This window comes from Moschus berezovskii, chromosome 9, assembly GCF_049115385.1.
Source record: "Moschus berezovskii isolate FMDL1 chromosome 9, NW_MosBer_1.0, whole genome shotgun sequence".
Taxonomy (NCBI): Eukaryota; Metazoa; Chordata; class Mammalia; order Artiodactyla; family Moschidae; genus Moschus; species Moschus berezovskii.
Genome location: NC_142468.1, coordinates 83,542,206 through 83,561,916, shown reverse-complemented (window position 1 = coordinate 83,561,916; position 19,711 = coordinate 83,542,206). Strand labels below are relative to the sequence as shown.

At 44.2% G+C, this 19,711-nt stretch overlaps 1 protein-coding gene across 18 annotated transcripts in view; it reads right to left on the bottom strand.

The window, feature by feature from the left end:
• PDE8B (phosphodiesterase 8B) overlaps positions 1-19,711 on the bottom strand; it is a 352,403-nt gene that overhangs the window by 216,699 nt on the left and 115,993 nt on the right. Inside the window, exon 1 of one of the 18 annotated variants that reach the window (XM_055436851.2) lies at positions 109-19,703. The exons of the other annotated variants lie outside the window; for them this stretch is intronic. The gene's annotated coding sequence lies outside the window, so the exon portion shown is untranslated. Of the gene's footprint in view, positions 1-108; positions 19,704-19,711 lie in introns of those variants that run through there. 18 annotated transcript variants of the gene reach the window in all.

Here is a 19,711-nt window from a genome sequence, read left to right as displayed (position 1 = left end):
CAACCAAATATTTTACTGAGTGGCATTTAAGACCCGGATCTATTTTATACCATTTCCTTCCTTCACATATTCATATAGTATACACACACACATATATTTAATGAGTACCTACTGTGCGCTGGGTACTTCAGGTTCATGTGTTGTTTTTATGAAACAGTTGTCAGGAGTCAGGAGGCACCTTTCAGGAGCTGAAGGTAGAAGTCAGCCAGAGTCCGAGGCCTGCCCAATGTGGTGGGCACAACCAGGAAGGTGGCATCCGGCAGCCATACTGGGATCCCCTTGCTGAGGTCCCTGCATTCCCGTGACTTGCATCTTATAATTTTGGCTGTCTTCCCAGTTCCAGACTCTTGGCTGTAGCTCTTGATGACAAGGTAGAACACATGCCCAGCATTTCTTTATGTCCTTCCAGTACTGACCTTCTGAAGGGAATGTCACCGTTACTGACAAAAGTGACCAACCCAATACTTACTTAAACTGGATTGTTTCCATCGTCAGTCTAAGGACTCATGTCAAACTTTTCCCCCTTCAGTGAAAGAAACTCAAATGTGTTAAATGTGGAAACATTGATAAAAGATATTCTGCAGAAGTCTAAAATGAGCAGATTTATTTCAATGCAACAAAAGTCTATTACACACACACACAGCTGCAGAGTGGGAAATGAAATCCCAGGAGTTTAGTCTCCATGGAGGCAGACGAACCACTAAGCACAGTATAAAGTCTCCTTTCAGTGCAGTTCTCCTATCCTGACTAATTACCTGCATTTGAAATTTTACCCTAATAAGCAAGTGATCAAGATATAAGCAACAGTCATCATACCTATGATGCTAGAAGGGTCTGTCCTCTATCTGCAGAAAAGGACGATCTTGTTTCCTTAAGGGCCCTGATAACTGCCACGGGAGGTCAGGGAAGAAGACTCTGATTCAGGATCTGCTCCTGGGGTGTCTGGTGCTTAGCAGAGAGAGCAAGCATCACCATCACCCCAAAGCCTGCCATGCTCCTGGAGGAAGGGGGATGGAGAGGGGAAGGGGAACGTAAAACCAACCAACCAACCAACAAACAGACCCTGGCAGCCTCGCTGACACGCACAGTGTGGGTGTGCTATCTTCCCCTCATCTGAAAGCTCGGGAGCTGGGGTTGGTAATAAAACCCTACAGCCAAAGCCACAGGGAGAAATCATGGTTTTCTGACTCTGAAGACAAGTAGAAAACAAACTGATTAGCTCCCATCACTTCACACAGCCAAGCCCCTGCCAACGTCTCATGACATTGCTGGTAACAACTTCCAATTCAAAAGATGTGCAGCGGGCAGCAGCATTCCCCTTCAAGTTACAGGTTTTTTCCATTTCATTATTATTATTATTAATCCCTTAACCCTGGATTACAATTTTTGTTTTATCATTACAAGATAAGTAAGTCTGACAAAGCAATGATGCACTTGGTTTCCATGACAACCCTTCACAAAAAAGTTCAACCTGCTGCATCACCACGAAGCACTTTGAAAATCATTTCCTAGCAACCCCAGAGGTACCCAGATACATGGACCTTTATCTTACCTAGACCTAGGAGAATTACACACAGGATGACAGAGAAACCAGGTCACTCAGTTACCGCTAACAGCAAGTGGGCATATTTCATCAGTGTATGAAGCAGAATAATTCCCAGCTGTGTCTGCAAGGAGATACATGTGCCAATCTGGATGTTTTTAACAGGCTGCACCTTCTTCCCCTCAGTCAGGGGCTACAAAAACACCCAACTAAATTCCACTTTGACCCATTTGAAGACAAGTGATCACCTTCAAATAATTCACTAACATCAATGCAGTCATCTGAAAAACGGGAATTTAAAAATTACCCTCTGCTAATTACGAAAGCTTGGGCTTCCCTTGTGGCTCATCTGGTAAAGAATCCGCCTGCAATGTGGGAGACTTGGGTTTGATCCCTGGGTTGGGAAAATCCCCCTGGAGAAGGGAAAGGCTACCCACTCCAGTATTCTGGCCTGGAGAATTCCATGGACTGTATAGTCCAAGGGGTCGCAAAGAGTTGGACATGACTGAATGACTTTCAATTATGAAAGCATGGCACCCTCTGCTTTAGGCTTACCACAGTATAATGATATGCATCCATGTATTAGGAAAATAAGAAAAAGGTGCAAAGTTTAAGAGACTTCATGACAAAGTTGTCGCCTAAAAGATAAGAAGCTTTGTGGAAGTAAATGTGAAAATAAAATGGAATTTTTTTAAAAAATGAGAAACAGACGTTTTTCTATAGTTGCACTATTTCTCAAGGTTTTCCAAAATAACATTTTCTAAAATTTAGAATGTGCTGACTGTAAGATAGTTGGTTATTGTGCAAACTGGTCTCCAACTGCAACCCACCAAATCTGTCTGCCGCTCTGCACCCCGGGAAGCTCACCTCTGCAGCCTGCACCACCAGCCTCCCCTCCCAGCTGGCTGCACACTGACCGGACAGGGAAGGGTGAGGAGAGATTGAGCCTGGGCATTTCTCCCCCCACCTTCCCGCTTCAGTGCCCTGGTCGGGCAACACCTTGTGCCACTATGAGCATGGCTCCTGCCAGGGGCCCTACGGCCTGCAATGCCCTTCCTCTGGGGGCCCCTTCAGCCCTAGAGCTGGTGAGGGCTTCCCAAGGCTGCCAGTCGGGGCACCTCTCTCAGCTTCCCTAATCTCTCCTCACACCTCTTCTCCATTTAAGTCTCTTCAGGAGAACCATCTGGGTTGAATTGTTTCCCCTGGGACCCTGACTGATGCAACTTTGACAACCGCAATCAATTCTGAATTAACATGGAGCAAAATCTTTTGTCACACAGCTCCCTTTTGACATTATTACCATTATTATCATTCCTCCGTTCTCTGATTATCATACAAAAGAAGCTAGAAAAAAAGGTGATTTGAAATTCCCTCCTTTGAAGTGTAAGTCTGAATGTTTCCTTAGGAACTTAATGTCCATCTACAAAGTCAAGCTATTTAACCAACATGAGTTTGAGCGAACTCCCGGAGATGGTGAAGGACAGGGAAGCCTGGCGTGCTGCCGTTCAAGGGGTGGCAGAGTCGGACACGACTTAGCGACTGAACAACGAGAACGACAAAGAACCGGAAAATAGGAAGGGCGGTTTCCCCAGACCTCCCCTGAGTACTTCTCAACTGGGTCTGCAGAGCCTGGCTTGTTTAGCTTGCTGTATTTCCACACCAGGCAGCTGCACTGGCGTTCACATGAGTAGGTAGAATATGCATTCCCAAACAACTACACAGGAATTTTGCATGAGCCACCATTTGGGAATTATCTTCACCACCATCGCCTCTAAATTAGCAAAACAAATAACAAGAACCAACACACACTATGTGACTCATGGTGCCCAAACCAGAAATCTGGCCCCACATTTAATTCTGTTTCCCATGATTTCGTACTGATACCAAGCTTCTGAACCAAATCCAAACCTTAGTTTCCGTGCTTGTAAAAACGGTGACTGACCCTCTCAGGTGTTACTGTGAGATCTGAATGATACGTGCTCAATGGTACCTTCTGTGGTGGCAAAAGAGAGTGCCACTTAGCCCCAAGCTGTTTCCCTTTCTTCAAAATCCTACCAATGACTTCTCTTAGACTGAAATTGGGGCAGTGACTCAAATGTGTAGCTTTCTTCTAATGCACAGGATGCAGCCTGCTACACTGTGATTCTAGAGCACTGGGGTAACCATTCCCTTCTCCAAGGGATCTTCTTGACCCAGGGATTGAACCCTGGGTCCCCTGCACTGCAGGCAGACTCCTTACCATCTGAGCCACCAGAGAAGTGCTATAAAAATGACAAGGAACACTAACACAGTTATTCTGAGGGCTCCCAGAATCTAGCATAGAACTGAGACCCAAATTCATATCAGACTTCATCTATGGAATCTTGCTCAATTCTTTAAAACAACCCTGAATCAAAACTGTAATAAGACCGACTTCACACCCACCTGACTGTCTCTAATTTAAAAAGACAGTTAATAACAAGTGCTGGTGAAGGATGTGGAGAGAGACACCCCCCCCATAGATGGTAACAGAAATGTAAAATGATGTGGCCGCATCGGAAAACAGTCTGATGGTTCCTCACAAAGTCAAACACAGAGTAACCATGTGGTCCAGCAATCTACTCCTGCCAGACACCCAAGATAAATGAAAGCGTGTGTTTATACAAAAAACTGTCCAGGATGTTCACAGTAGCGTTATTCAAAGTAGCCAAAAAGTAGAAACATCCCAAATGTCCATCAATGAATAAATACATGAATAAATGTGGTATATCCATACAATGGATATGATTTCACAATAGAGGGATAAAACACCGACACATGCCACAGCACAGAAGAACCATGACAATATCACACCACGTGAAAGAAGCCAGACACAGAAGGACACACGGCCCACAAGTCCCATTTTACATGCAATGCCAGAATAAGCAGGTCCGTAAAACAACATAGACAAAAACAGAATAATGGTTGTTGAGAGTTGGGGAAGTACAGAATTGGGACAGACTGTGAACGGAGAAGGCAATGGCAAGCCACTCCAGTACTCTTGCCTAGAAAATCCCATGGACGGAGGAGCCTAGTGGGCTGCAGTCCATGGGGTTGCAAGTAGTCGGACATGACTGAGCGACTTCACTTTCACTTTTCACTTTCACACATTGGAGAAGGAAATGGCAACTCACTCCAGTGTTCTTGCCTGGAGAATCCCAGGGACGGCGGAGCCTGGTCGGCTGCCGTCTATGGGGTCGCACAGAGTCGGACACGACTGAAGCGACTTAGCAGCAGCAGAAGCAGCAGTGAATGGGTATGACGGAAATATTTTAGAATTAGACGCTGGTGGTAGTTGTAAAACATAATGAATGTATTAAAAAACACTAAACTGTAAATGTAAAGTGGCGGATTTTATGTTATATGAAGGTATAACTCAACTGAAGAAAGAGTCGGCGACTTGACACTTTGTACAGAGTGGCCTGGAGTAGTACTTGCTGGATTACAATATTCCGAGCACTACACAGGACAGGCCAGAGGCTCCCTCTTCGTGGCTGAGGCTTACTAAAAGTCTAACACTGACTTTCCTTTTGTCAAACTGTTTGCAAGGAGAATGAATTCTGCACTTGATTCTGTCTCCTATCCCTGAGGCATATGGTTTGACTAGAAAGTAAATTTACATAGCTACATTGATTGCACTGAGAACATAAACATTGTAAAGAATATTTGGAGATAAGCTCTCCTGCAGTCACTAAATTTACAAACCTGTATACACACTTTTAGACCTCTCCCTTCCACCCATCCTTCCCTCTGCCCATTTCGCTCTCCCCTGCCTCCTAGCAAGGATGTTCTGCCAAAACTAAGCCAAAACCCAGGCATCATTCCAGTTTGTTCCATCTCCCGCCTCCACCTCATCCAAACATTAAATCACTTCCTAGTTTAAAAAATAAAAATGTATTCCCTCCTCTCTATTGCCACTACTTTAATCCAGGCCCTCTTTATCTCAAGCCTAAATTATTATAAAAGGTATCAAAATCAAACTTCCACAATCTGCCCAGATCAAGAAACCACAACGCTATGTCTTAAAATCCACCACCCTGCTTAAAATCCACCCCATGATCGCTTGATAAAGTCCTCGTTTTTTAGCCTGGCAAAGGAGAAACCCATAAATGAGCCCTTACCGTACATTTCTGACTCTTCTGCCTGTCTTCCACCCACAGTTTACACTTAACTATTGGATGGTGGTCCTCAGACACATGATCTAACTTCACCCACTACTGCGTCTGTGTACACTGTTCCCTCTGTTTGAAATTCCCTCCTCCTCTCTACCTTATACACACCAAGTTAATTCTCAGTTGTCCGTCAAGGAGACCCTCAACATCACATTATTTGAGAAGCCATTTCCATTTCAGGTGAGGTTAGATGCTCCTCCCTCTTATTTCTGCAGAACCTTACCTCTCAAACATCAGCAGATTACAGAAAACACCTGCATGGCAGGTGGACTCGACCATCTCCCCCAACAACTCCCACCTCTTACTATTCCCACCCCTGTAAATCCCCACCTCTTGATTGTGGGCTGGCCTAGTGACTTGCTTCAAATCAATGGAATACAGCAAAGATGATGGACAGCCACAACTGTAATTAAGGTGCACAAGATTGCGCCTCCATCTGACTAACAGGCTGTCTCTCTTGCTAGTTCTGAGGAAGCATGCTACCATATCATAGAGGTCCATGTGGCAAGAACCTGAGGGCAGCCTATAGCCCACAGCCAGCAAGGAACAGAGTCCCTCGCCTAAAAGCTGCTGAAGAACTGAATCCTGCCAAAAACCATGTAATAAGCCAGGAGAGGACCCAGATGAACTATGCCTGGCTTTCTGACCCACAGAAAATAATAATAAATGTGCGTGTTTTAAGCCACTTCATGTGTGGTACTTTTACACAGCAATCAATGCAGGCATGCCACATTTTACTGTGCTTCGCTTTACTGAACCTCACAGACACTGTGCTCTTTACAAACTGAACGTTTGTGGCAACACTGCCTTGAGCAAGTCTATCAGTGTGTCTGCTCACTTCTTGTCTCTTGGCCACATTTTGGTCACCCTTGCATGATTTCAAACTTTTCATTATATTTGTATGGTGATCTGTGATCAGAGATCATCAGTGTTATAAGTGCAAAATGATTATGACTCAAAGAAGGCTCAACTGATGGTTAGCATTTTTTGAGCAATAAAGTGTTTTTAAGGTATGTACATTGCTTTTTTTAGACATACTGCTATTGCACACTTACTAGACTACAGTATAAAGTACACATAACTTCAATATGCACTAGGAAACAACCAAAATCTCATGTGACTTAATATGCAATAGTCACTACACTGCAGGGGTCTAGAACCGCATCTCCAAGGTATGCCTGCAATGTGTGTCACTCTCCATCCCAACTAGGATATAAACTTCTCCAGGGAAAGGATCATCTTATTCATCTTCGTGCCTTTACTCTAACACAGGTCCTTGATGCTCAGTTAGTCTCAATAAATATTTATGAATTACTGTCGAGTTGAATCAACCTATCCTAAATCACCTCCATGTTTGACAACCGAGCTGCCTTAGCTTGACAGCACCACCTGACGGCCAACAGAGGGAACTGTGACCCAAATTTGCTCCTCTTTCCTAAACAGAGGCAGGTCAACACGTCTTCCTTCTTTAGTGACGCACAATGAAGCTGATGTACCTTCAGGAGTATGTCTTTTGGACAGGCACAGACACAGACGCACGCTTTATATCACCTTCTCCATCTTTTAGTTTCTAGTCTGCACCCCCAAAATCTCCTTCTCACACATACTGGCTCTCTCTCTCTGCTCCTTTCTTCCTCAGCCCCACCCCAACTGCATCACGTTTTCTCACTCACTCATATACAACAACTCACAAGCCACTCTAAGCATTGCTCATTGGTAATGATACATCTGTATAAGGGAAAAAACAAGATCCATTCACAAATGATATTAACATAAGAAAGCACTTTACGAAAAGTTTCTGTAGATCAGATATCTGATTCTAGCACAAAAAGAGAATCATATTTTTTAAACATTTACAAAAGAATATATATTTGTGCATTCAATTTCCAAAATGGAAAAAGAAACCCTGATGTTAGGTCTTGATGGTTAAAACTTAAGATTCAAAGCCCTCATGAAGATGCAAAGCAGTTCTTTAAAACAGAGATGCTGAACCCACCGTGAGTGCATTCTGTGGGTGCTGACAGGGTTAGAGATAAGGTAACTGCACTCAACTTTAAGGTAAGTGGAGAGGCAGAAGTGAAGTTGAAAAGGTAGTCAACTCCTCCCAAACCATTTTGCTGCCATGAAAAAGTGAGAGTTACCATATTCAACAGACATTTACCCTGGAGAGGCCCAACCTCCTCCAGAAATTTTTTCTCAGAGATTTCACACCTCCATGAAAATGACACCATAGTTGGGATAAAAGTAGAAAAAAGCAGGTTTTACAAAGACCTCTCTGCTGGAGACTTTATGCTTGAGTTTGAGCAAAAACTATATTACAATTTTACAATTTCTAGAGAACTAAAGGGCCCACTGAAATCTCTATGTAATAGCAGAAGTTAATGTCCCAGATTAGATAAATAAGGCTTTTCTGGGAAAAGATTTCATTATTGCACTGAAATAAATCCTAATATGAAAAGACTGAGGGCAGGAGGAGAAGGGGGAGACAGAGGTTGAGATGGGTGGATGGCATCACCAACTCAATGGACATGAGTTTGAGCAGACTCCAGGGGACAGTGAAGGATGGGGAAGCCTGGCGTGCTGCCGTTCATGGGGTCGCAAAGAGTCAGATATGACTGAGCAACTGAACAAGGACAACAAATATGAAAAGATATCAGCACAAGACCATTCTCTTCAGCAACACTTCTGAGAGCAAAAATGATGAAAATAATTTAAAAACTATCAATGGGAGACTGGATGAATAAGTTGTTGTACAGTCACGGAATGGAATACTATGCAGGTATAAAAAGGAATGAGGAACATCTATGAATTATGGTAGAGTGATCTCTAGGATATATTAGCTGAAAGAAGAAAAATGACTTAGTATGCTACCATTTATCTAAGAAACGGAGACTATAAACATGGTTGTGTGTAATTCAACCAATGGTATGAAAACCACAAACATTTTTAATATGGTTAACCATTTGATGGAGGGCATAATATGTGGAAGATATGGATAAAATCTAAACTTCTCTGAATATACCACATTATAAAGATTTTACTTTGTAACATGTAAATAAATTACAGTATTACAACAAAATCAAATTTTTAAAAAGATCAAATTGAAAGTAAAATGAAACAAATGAATATACCTGCATTGAATTAATCACCATCCACTGTAAGTTTGCTCTATAAAAAGGAACTGACTCAAATGACTGAAAACTCAATAATTTGCCCATTCATCCCAGCAGGATATGCTCTAACATTAAAAAATTACTGGGAAAAAATATTAACTGCTTTCAGTGTTGATTCCAAGACTGGTGTCCATGTGTTGTGGGACAGAACAAATGAGGGATTATCTTGGTGTTGTTAAGAACCAGGGTTGATGTCATCAGAAGAGGAAATAGAAGCTTTAAGACTAATGAGGTTAGAGCAAAGGCCCTATATTTGAATCAGAAGTGTTAGTATAAACTCATGGTACATTTTATCTTTAAAAACATTTATTTTCTGTCTATGTTCACTTAAAAAGCCAGGAGACAATGATCAGTCCATTAGCAACGATCACTCCATTGCCCAGATCATGTCTGTAAGTACCATCTTTCAATAAAAAGAATTAGGTTCCTGAGAGAAATGACTGACTCCAGATCAGGGGATGAACATGACGAAACTGGAACATCCTGTCACACCATCAGGCAAACAACCTATCAGAGATGACAAGGAGACAACGTGGCTATCCCAGTAGCCAAAGACAGATCAACTGAGCATCAGTAAGGACAACAGCTGCAGCAGACTGGGACTCGGCTGCTATTTCACAAACCGGTAATTACAACACGAAAAGCATCACCGGTTATCTTTGGAGGAGGCTAGGAAGTCAAACCAGAGAAGGCAATGGCAAGCCACTCCAGCACTCTTGCCTAGAAAATCCCATGGATGGAGGAGACTGGTAGGCTGCAGTCCATGGGGTCGCTAAGGGTCGGACACGACTGAGCGACTTCACTTTCACTTTTCACTTTCACACATTGGAGAAGGAAATGGCAACCCACTCCAGTGTTCTTGCCTGGAGAATCCCAGGGACGGGGGAGCCTGGTGGGCTGCCGTCTATGGGGTCACACAGAGTCGGACACGACTGAAGCAACTTAGCAGCAGCAGCAGGAAGTCAACCACTATCTTGAAAACTGCCAAGGAAAAGAGAAATCTTAAGCACTTACCCTATCTTTTCCCATTTGGACTGTACCTCAGGATAATCAAGTAGTTGATGAGGGAAGCTTCTCTTCAGAGAAGCATTCCAGAAGTTTTGTAGAAAGAACAGACCACAAACTTCTGTAACCCCTAATGAATGAATGGATCTAGGCATCAATCATGAAGCAAAAAAAAAAAAACAGAGAAAACCAGATATTACATGCCTCCTGATGGACATACACAACACTATAAAGAAGTTTGAATAAGTAAGCCTGAAATTCAACCAAATAATATACCTCTGAATCTGACTAACAATATACAAGGAATATAGGGCCAGAAGAACATGGTACATGATACCACAAGGCTGTAATCAACAAAATTCAGCCTCTGGGAAACTCTGCCAGACAAATGACCCCATTTCTTTAACAAGGAAATTTTAAGAGGAAAAAAGAAAAAGGAGGTACCTATAGATTAAAAGATACTTAGGAAACATATCAACCAACTACAGCTGGTGGTTCTTATTTCAAACATGATTCAAACAACATTTTTTAAAACTAAGACATTTATGAGCTAATTGGGGAAACGAGCACTGTCTTGATATTTGATGATATCAAGCAATTATTTTCATTTTTCTACAATCTAATAGTATTTGGTTGTTTTTTAAGCAGTCTTTATTTCTTATAGTTGGGAACTTCCCCAGTGGCTCAAGGGTAAAGAATCTGACTGCAATGCAGGAGACGTGGGTTCGATCCCTGGGTCAGGAAGATCCCCTGGAGTAGGAAACGGCAACCCATTCCAGCATTCTTACTGGGAAAATTCCATGGACAAAGAAGCCTGGCAGGCTACAATGCATAGGGGTGCAGAGTTGGACACGACTAAGCAACTGAGCACGATCTCTTAGAGTTAGTTATGGTTAAAATAATACGATGTTTTGGATTTGCTTTAAAATAATCCCAGAGTAGGGGGTAGAGTGGGTGGTATATGTAAAAGAATAGCCTTAATTTTATAACTGTCGAAGCTGGGTAACGTTTGCATAAAGTTTCATTGCATTACTCTATTTTTGTATACATTTGAACTTTTCCATAATAAAAAATTTAAATAACAAGCCTTCAAAAATCAGTCTGTGGACTCCTCTGATGGCACAGTGGATAAGAATCCACCTGCCAATGCAGGGGACACAGGTTCGATCCCTGGTTCGGGAAGATTCCACATGCCTCAGAGCAACTCCCGTGCTCCAGAGCTCGTAATGAGCCTGTGAGCCACGACTACTGAAGCCTGTGCCCCTAGACCCTGTGCTCTGCAACAAGAGGAGCCACTGCAGTGAGAAGCCTGCCCACCGCAACTAGAGAGTAGCCCCCGCCCCCCGAAACTAGAGAAGACCCACACACGGCAACAAAGACCCAGCACAGCCAAAAAGCAAAACTAGCTTGCGTCTTGTTAACATGTATTGAGTTCCGTTCAAAGCTAATAATGTGCGTGTGTGTGTGACAGTGTGTGTGCAAACTCATTTTCAAACAACTCTGTGAGGCGGTTACTTCTACAGTCCTCCTTAGATAGAGGGAGAAACAGAAAATGCAAGAAGTTAAGCCGTGGAACAGTGCAAGCAGTGCCCATGAGATTATAACCTAGGTCTCCCCGACCGGAGCCCCCGTGCACAGTGGGAAAAACGAAAGCTCCTCTGCAGATGTTAGTAGACGGACACTGGTGCAGAGAGCTGCGAACAAGGCACTGGAAGGTAGAGGAGAGCCAGAAAGAACATGGAGATACACGGGAGAAACAGAATGAAAGGGCCGCACCCAGAGACCAGAAACTGTTACCGCTCCGGGCTGGCGGCCCCCAGCCCGCACTGGCCCTCATCACTGATGCTGGTACCAGGGCTGTGAGAGCCGCACCGCTGCGACCGAGCAGGAGCCACTGCTATCGTCTCCTCCTTCTCCCACATCCCAGTGCTCCCTACCAGGACCTCCTCCTTGCAGAATCCAAGTGCAGAGCAGCTGGCAAAGGGGTCTGCAAGATGTAGTGTGCAGGCTTCGAGCCCCACATAATAAAAAGCAGGATTGGAGCTGAGAACCAGAGACAACAAGCACAACCACATTGCTGGGATTTCTTGATTTAGGACTCAGGTGTGGGTAAATTAGGTGAAGGGGATTAAAAGGTACAGGCTTCCGGTTATAAAAAACAATGTCAAGGGGATGTAATGTACAGCACAGGGAGTGTAGTCAATAAAACTGTAATAACTCTGTATGGTCGGAGAGGGCAATGGCAAGCCACTCCAGTACTCTTGCCTAGAAAAATCCCATGGACAGAGGAGCCTAGTAGGCTGCAGTCCGTGGGGTCGCTACGAGTCAGACATGATTGAGCGACCTCACTTTCACTTTTCACTTTCACACATTGGAGAAGGAAGTGGCAACCCAGTCCAGTGTTCCTGCCTGGAGAATCCCAGGGACGGGGGAGCCTGGTGGGCTGCCGTCTATGGGGTCACACAGAGTCGGACACGACTGAAGTGACTTAGCAGCAGCAGCAGCAGCAGCAACTCTGTATGGTGACAGATGATTATGAGACTTGCGGCGATCCATTCATAATGTACACCAATATCGAATCATTATGTGGTACATTTAAAACTAATACAATATTATATGTCAATTAAACTTCAATTGTAAAAAAAGAAAACAGAAAAGGAAGCTCTCTAGTGTGAAGTTTTACCTTCTTCCTCAATTCTTCCACTGTAATAGCTGCCGTGATGTCTGAGGCTTCCGATGACCAGGGATGCCTATGCAGACACCTCCAGGTGGTCAGCGAACCTCACCGACAAAGAATGTGTTTTTGAAGAAGGACATAACTTAGTCAACTTAGCTGGAACTATTTTCTTCAAGAAAAATGCCTCACCAACTTGCATTAGCTCCCTCCAGCCAAGAATGGACAATTTGTGCATCCAAGTATTAAGAACTGCAGCTGATTGACACACATCAAGTACATGTGTTAAAATAAGTTACAAGGACATATTGTACAACACAGGGAATACAGCCAATATTTTGTAATAACTGTAAACGGAGTATAACCTTTAAAAATATGACTCACTATATTGTATACCTGCAACTTATATGGTAGGCTTCCCTTGTGGCTCAGCTGGTAAAGAATCCACCTGCAGTGCAGGAGTCCTGGGTTCCATCCCTGGGTTGGGAAGATCCCCTGGAGAAGAGAAAGGCTACCCACTCCAGTTTTCTGGCCTGGAGAATTCCATGGACTATATAGTCCATGGGTCGTATAGAGTTGGAAACAACTGAGCAACTTTCACTATTCGCTAACTTATGTGGTATTGTACATTGACTATACTTCGATTTTTAAAAAGTATCTGTTTGTTACTAAGCAAACAGAGGAACAAATGAAACATCCTCTACTTCAGGAGAACGAGAGGAAATCAACTCATTATTCTGAAAACTGGAAATAAGAAAGAAGACTGACTCAGCTAACCTGCCTTTCTCATAAAAACTGTATCCCAGGGAAACCAACTAACTGACGAGGGGAAGTTTTTCTTCTTAGAGACGTTGCAGCTAATGAGTGAAGGAAACGAAGAACAAGAATTTCACCATTTGACACCCCCACTGTGGAATGGATGTAAGCAATGATCATTAAGACTAGTTACGGTGGTTTAGTCATTAAGTCGCGTCTGACTCTTTGCGACCCCATGGAGCCCACCAGGCTCCTCTGCCCATGTAATCCTCCAGGCAAGAATACTGGAGCGGGTTGCCATTTCCTTCTCCAGGGGATCTTTCTGATCCAGGGATTGAACCCAGGTCTCCTGCATTTCAGGCAGATTCTTTACCACTGAGCCACCAGGGAAGACCAAGACTGAGCATCACTGCAAAAAGACAATCACAGCAAAAAGCAAACCCCAAAAAGCAAACAAACCCCACACACATTGTGTATTTCCTGCTGTAAGAACACAGTATCACCCAAAGTATATTCTCACCCCACTTTCAACTCCCCAAAATTGAGCATAATCGATCAAACCTCTAACTGCAAGTTTCTATCAAACACAGAAGGCAGGGAAACATGTTACTTTTTGCCAGGAATGCAAAAAAGTAAAGTGCAGACTGGGGAATAGTTACAGGACAAACCCAGGGTCCTAAGCAAAGTAACTGCAAGTGGAGAAAGAGAGGAGGAGGATGGGGAACCTCTAGATTAGACTCACTGGGAAAGACTCTGGTGCTGGGAGGGGTTGGGGGCGGAGGAGACGGGGACGACGGAGGATGAGATGGCTGGATGGCATCACCGACTCTGTGGACATGAGTTTGAGTGAACTCCGGGAGTTGGTGATGGACAGGGAGGCCTGGCGTGCTGCGATTCATGGGGTCGCAGAGTCGGCCACGACTGAGCGACTGAACTGAACTGAACTGAAGAGACATACCAACCAACTGCAATGAGTAGGCACTGTATGGAAACCAAAACAAAGTATAAAATTTAAGAAGACAATTAGAAAATGTGATTGATATTAAGTAGCTGCTTTGACTGTTTGTGCCCCTCCCTAACATGTATGTTGAAATCCTAACTCCCATGTGATATTAGGAGGTAGGAGCTCTGGGAAGGCATTAGATCATAAGCATAGATCCCTCACAAATGGGATTAGTGTTCCTATAAAAGTGACCCAGGGACTCCTTCACTCCTTCATGTCCTCCGTGTGAGGACACGGTGAAATGACTATGAACTGGGAAGCAGTTCCTCACCACACACGGAATCTGCAGGCACCTGACCTTGGACTTCCAACCTCCGGAGCCGTGAACTGTGAGAGGTTGTCCATAAGCTACCCAGTCGAGGGTATTTTTGCTATAGCAGCTAGAACTAAGAGAGTATTATTAAATCTTTTAGTATATAAGGTTTTACAACTTTTTGAAACATTCTTAGATTTTAAAGATACAGACTGAAATATTTGTAGATAAAATAGAAAACCAGGGCTTAAGAGAAACGAGACACTTGCGTCCCTCTGGAGGTAAAGCAGCACAGTGAAGAGAGTCATGGCAGCAGCTCGGAGTCCCTAGCTCTGGGGTCCTGGCCAAGCCCCCGGAGAATCCTGCACCCCAGCTCTCTCCCTCCCAACGTGGGGCAAAACACCACCTGAGCCCCTTACCTCCTCAGAACCCCGAGGGTCACTTAGGATAACAATTCTCCAAGGGGACCTCATAGGTTCTTCCTCAGCTGCTTCATCACCTTCTCATTAAACCCACTTCTCCCGAAGGACACGTGCGAACGAAACGCTAGTTCTAACTCATCTGTATGTCTCTTTCACGACACTGTAAATATATTCCAGCCACATAATGGGCCAACTCCTTTTTTTGTGCTAACCTAGAAACCTAAATGCCACGTATAACATTGTTTCTATATGAAAACCCTTTCCCAAAAGTATGTTTGTCGTATAATCTGCATATAAGAGGGTTACCTTTTACATTGCTGTTTTTGTTTAGTCGCTCAGTCCTGTCCAACTCTTTGCGACCTCATGGAGCCCACCGGGCTCCTCTGTCTGTGGGATTCTCCAGGCAAGAATACTGGAGTGGACTGCCATCCTTCTCCAGGGGATCTTCCCGATCCAGGGATCAAATCTGTGTCTCCTGCATTGTAGGTGAATTCTTTACCACTGAGCCATCTGGGAAGCCCCCCTTTTACATTAATTCAAACAATTTCCTGATTTTTTTTTCAGTTTCAATGTTCTTATCTTTGACATACAAAATTGATTTTAGTTGTGTGCTCTTCTTTCTCCCTTCTTGAAAATCTCCACCAGCAACCGGCAGGAGAGAATTTGCCTGCCTCATTCCTCCCAGCCAGGTCCCTGGGAGGTGACAGGTGAGGAGCACACTCCCCCCAAAGGGGTGAAGCGGAAATCTCCAGGATCAGAGACAGACAGTCCTGACGTCTCACTCTCCTAGTGGGCCTGACCACTGCAGGCAGAGGTACTGGGCTCTCACCCAGGTGGCAGTTCACCTGGGTTCCATGTGTGGCTGACGGCATGGGCAGAGAGGCTGACCACAGGGACACAACAGATCCCCTGCTCTGTTCTCCATCTGGCCATCACTGTCTCGGATATCCCTCTCTCTAGAGAACTCTGGAAAGGAGATGTTGCAGCCAGAGTCTGCACCAGACTGTGGGGAAAAAAGAATTTTCTAGCTCCAGCTCAGTTCACAACACTGCAGAGGCTACAGAAACAACACCCACGGGAGCGCCTTTTGCTTTCCTCAGTCACCCAGCTTCTAGACCTTTCATCAGCTTCTTACGCTGAAGATGGAAACGCCTCAGATGACCCAAAGACCACTCGTGGGTGAGGTCTAAGCTGTTGGGTCACTGTGTGTGTACTTCAGTCACCTCAGTCGTGTCCGACTCTTAGTGACCCCTTGGGCTGCAGCCCTCCAGGCTCCTCTGTCCATGGGATTCTCCAGGCAAGAACACTGGAGCGGGCTGCCATTGCCTCCTCCAGAGGACCTTCCTGACCCAGGGGTCAAACCAGCGTCTCCCATGTCTCCTGCACGGGCAGGTGGCTTCTTGACCACTAGTGCCGCACTGGCTGGGTCATCACCAGCCTTCATGAACCGGGACTTTGCTCTCCATTTGGTGACTGCCCTTGACGCATCCTCAGCAGGAACTCTGAGGAGACAAAAGCTCCATCTACCCTGAAGTCATCCCCTTTCAGGTTCAGAGCTTTAATGCTATTTGTGGTTCTGACGTCAGAAAATGGCCCTTGTTTAATCCAAGTTAACCTGCGTGATATGTTACTAAAAAGTCTTCCTATAAAAATTTCCAAAATTTGGGGCCTTCCCTCTTTTTTGTGACTCACACAGGCAACTGGATCCCTGTAGCTAGCCATTATACCTTCCCCTCTAGGAGGCAACTGTGTTAGATTTACAGTGCATCATATATCCAACAATACACTACATCTGACAGCCCCATCATACAGAAACCAACAGAGCTTTTGCCAACTGGTTTTAAGCTCAATTACAGACCAAACCTTCAGGCGACACCAAAGAAGAATTCCACATGGAACTACCTCAACATAGCACCATGGCTCTGAGCTTTAAAGGCAGAAGGGTTATGCAGGCCCAACAGTCATGGAACCCAAATGCCAGCTTGGGCCTTTCACTGCCAAGATTCTACCGTGTCATCTCCTTTGGAAATCCAGTTGACACAGACCACACCCAGCCGTTTCCAAAGCTTCAGCGTAACACAGCGCTCAGGACTCAGTCTTGCCTGGCTCTGGCACCCCACGGACTGCAGCCCACCAGGCTCTTCTGTCATTGGGATTCTCCAGGCAAGGATACTGGCATGGGTTGCCATGCCCTCCTCCAGGGGATCTTCCCCAGCCAGGGATCAAACCCACGTCTCCTGCATTGGCAGGTGGGTTCTCTACCACTGAACCACCTAGGAAGCCTCGGGGTAACACATCTATATGTAAATCCAGTTAGTCACCTGCATTGGTCAAATCAATCTATTTGAAAGTGGGATACATTTTCCAATAGAAAATGTATTTCAACAATATCTAAATCTAAATCAGTAAAATTTTATCTTAATTACCAAAACAGAAATCATAGCAACCATGAGGTTATTAGCAGTTACTATTTGTACAATATTTACAAAGTGCCAAGTAACATGGGCAATGTGTTCTGCAAAGCATCTCCAATTTTGTATACATTTTACATTCTCCACTCATTTCAAAGCAATGCTCTATTCTGAGCTAATACAGGGGGTGACAGTGGGTCTGTAACAGGAAAAACCTCATCCACTAGGCCCTCTGATTGCTCTTCCCTCCCTCACCACCACGCCACTCTGTTCTAAACAACTGCAGTTCCAGCACTAGCCATGCTTGGGCCTTTAGGCCTGTGTGAGAGGCACCAAAGCAGTGGTTAAGAACTTTGCAATTGGATTCAGACAATCTCCTATTTAAATGTCAGCCCCCATCTAGAAGGATGCCTTGTACCTCTTGCAGCCCTGTTTTCCTCCTCTATAAAATAAGAAGGGTAGTTTGTAGCTCACAGTGCTCTTATATAGATGCGTAAAACAATGTATCAATATATAAAGTGCCCAGCAAATAGCAAGATTTAATAGCTCATGTTACCAGATCTATTCTACACACCTTGTTGCAAAATGTACAAACCACACAAGAAACTGGAATCACCTTGGAAACAAGACACAACCGTGACATGCTTTCTTTCAGTGGTGGATTATCCAAAAGCAAAATCATCTCCTGATTCTCATCAAACCAATCACAGGCCCCTAAACTATTCTTCTGTGAGTTGTCCCTGAGGAGGCAGAAAGGAGGCGCTGAAAAAGTTGATGGGAAAGAATGAAGCAGCAAAATCCTGAGTAAAAACTGGCTTTTATCTGTCAGAGGGAAAAGACAGAAACCAGGGAAGAAGGAGCAGCAGCCAGATCTAAACTAACCTATATTGCAACTTACTAAAAAGTGGTGTTTTCCATTAAAACATAATAGCTACCCAGACTTTCACTGTAAGATACTGGTAACACCTACGTTTTTACACTTTTAATTTTTGCTTTATATTGGTGTATAGCTGATTTACACTGGGGTGTTAGTTTCAGGTTGACAGCAGTGATTCAGTTATATATATATATATATATATATATACCCATTATTTTTCAGATTCGCTTTCCATATAGGTTATTAAAGAATATTGAGTATAGTTCCCTGTGCTATACAGTAGGTCCTTATGGATTATCTATATACATATAGTAGGGTAACACTTATTCTTTAAAAAAAAAAAAAGCTTTTTATTTTGCATTGGGGGGAGTAGTTAGTTAGCAATGAGAGTTTCAGGTGGACAGGGAAGGGACTAAGCCACACAAAGACATGTATCCACTCCCCCCAAACTCCCCGCCCATCCAGGCTGCCACATAACAACACTGAGCAGAGTTCCATGTGGTAACACCCGAAATATTTTTGCATGTTTAATATGCATATTCTTGAGTGAAAATATAAGCTTATAAACACATTATAAACTCACTTATTAATGTTTTGAGACTGTGGAAAGAAGGTATAGAGAGCAATAAAGTATAAACTGAGTAGAAACAGAGTAAATTTGGCCAAGCTTGGATTTTACTTAGGGAACGTCTTACTCAGAGTGCGTTCACCCCACCCCCAACCTCTGCGATTGTGCGGAGAGGGGCCATTGGGCAAGAAACAGAGCAAATGACAGAAGCATGCCTGTTCTGGGGGAACATCTGAATCCCACCCCACTGCCCCCAATTCCTATGTTGCAGCCCTAACCCTGATGATATTTGGAGGTAATTGGGTTTAGATGACATCATGAGGGTGGGATCCCCATGACAGGATTAGCATCCTTCTGAGAGGAAGAAGAGAGACCACAGTTTGCTTGCTCTCAGCCATGTGAGGACATAAGCAGATTTGGAAGCCAAACAAAGAGATCTCACAAAGCACCTTGACCTTGGCCTTCCCAGTCTCCAGAATAGGCAGAAAGAAATGTCTGCTGTTTATTTCACTGATGCGGACACGGGTACGATCCCTGGTTGGGGAACTAAGCTCCCACAAGCCACAATGTGCTGTCAAAATAAATAAAACAGAAATGTGTGTTGTTTCAGCCACTCTGTTTGTGGCATTTTGTTAGAGCGGCCCCCACCCCACCCCTGAGCTAGGAGAACGTCTCAGCAGTCAGGGTGGAGACTGAACTGAAGACAAAGGGACATTTTCTGCAGCATCTGGGAAGTCTGCACCCAAGGTCAGCGGGTTCACTTGAATATCGTTAATCACCCAACAAGAGAAAGAACAATACACCAAGTGACCACTGAAAGATGCCATTATTTTAGA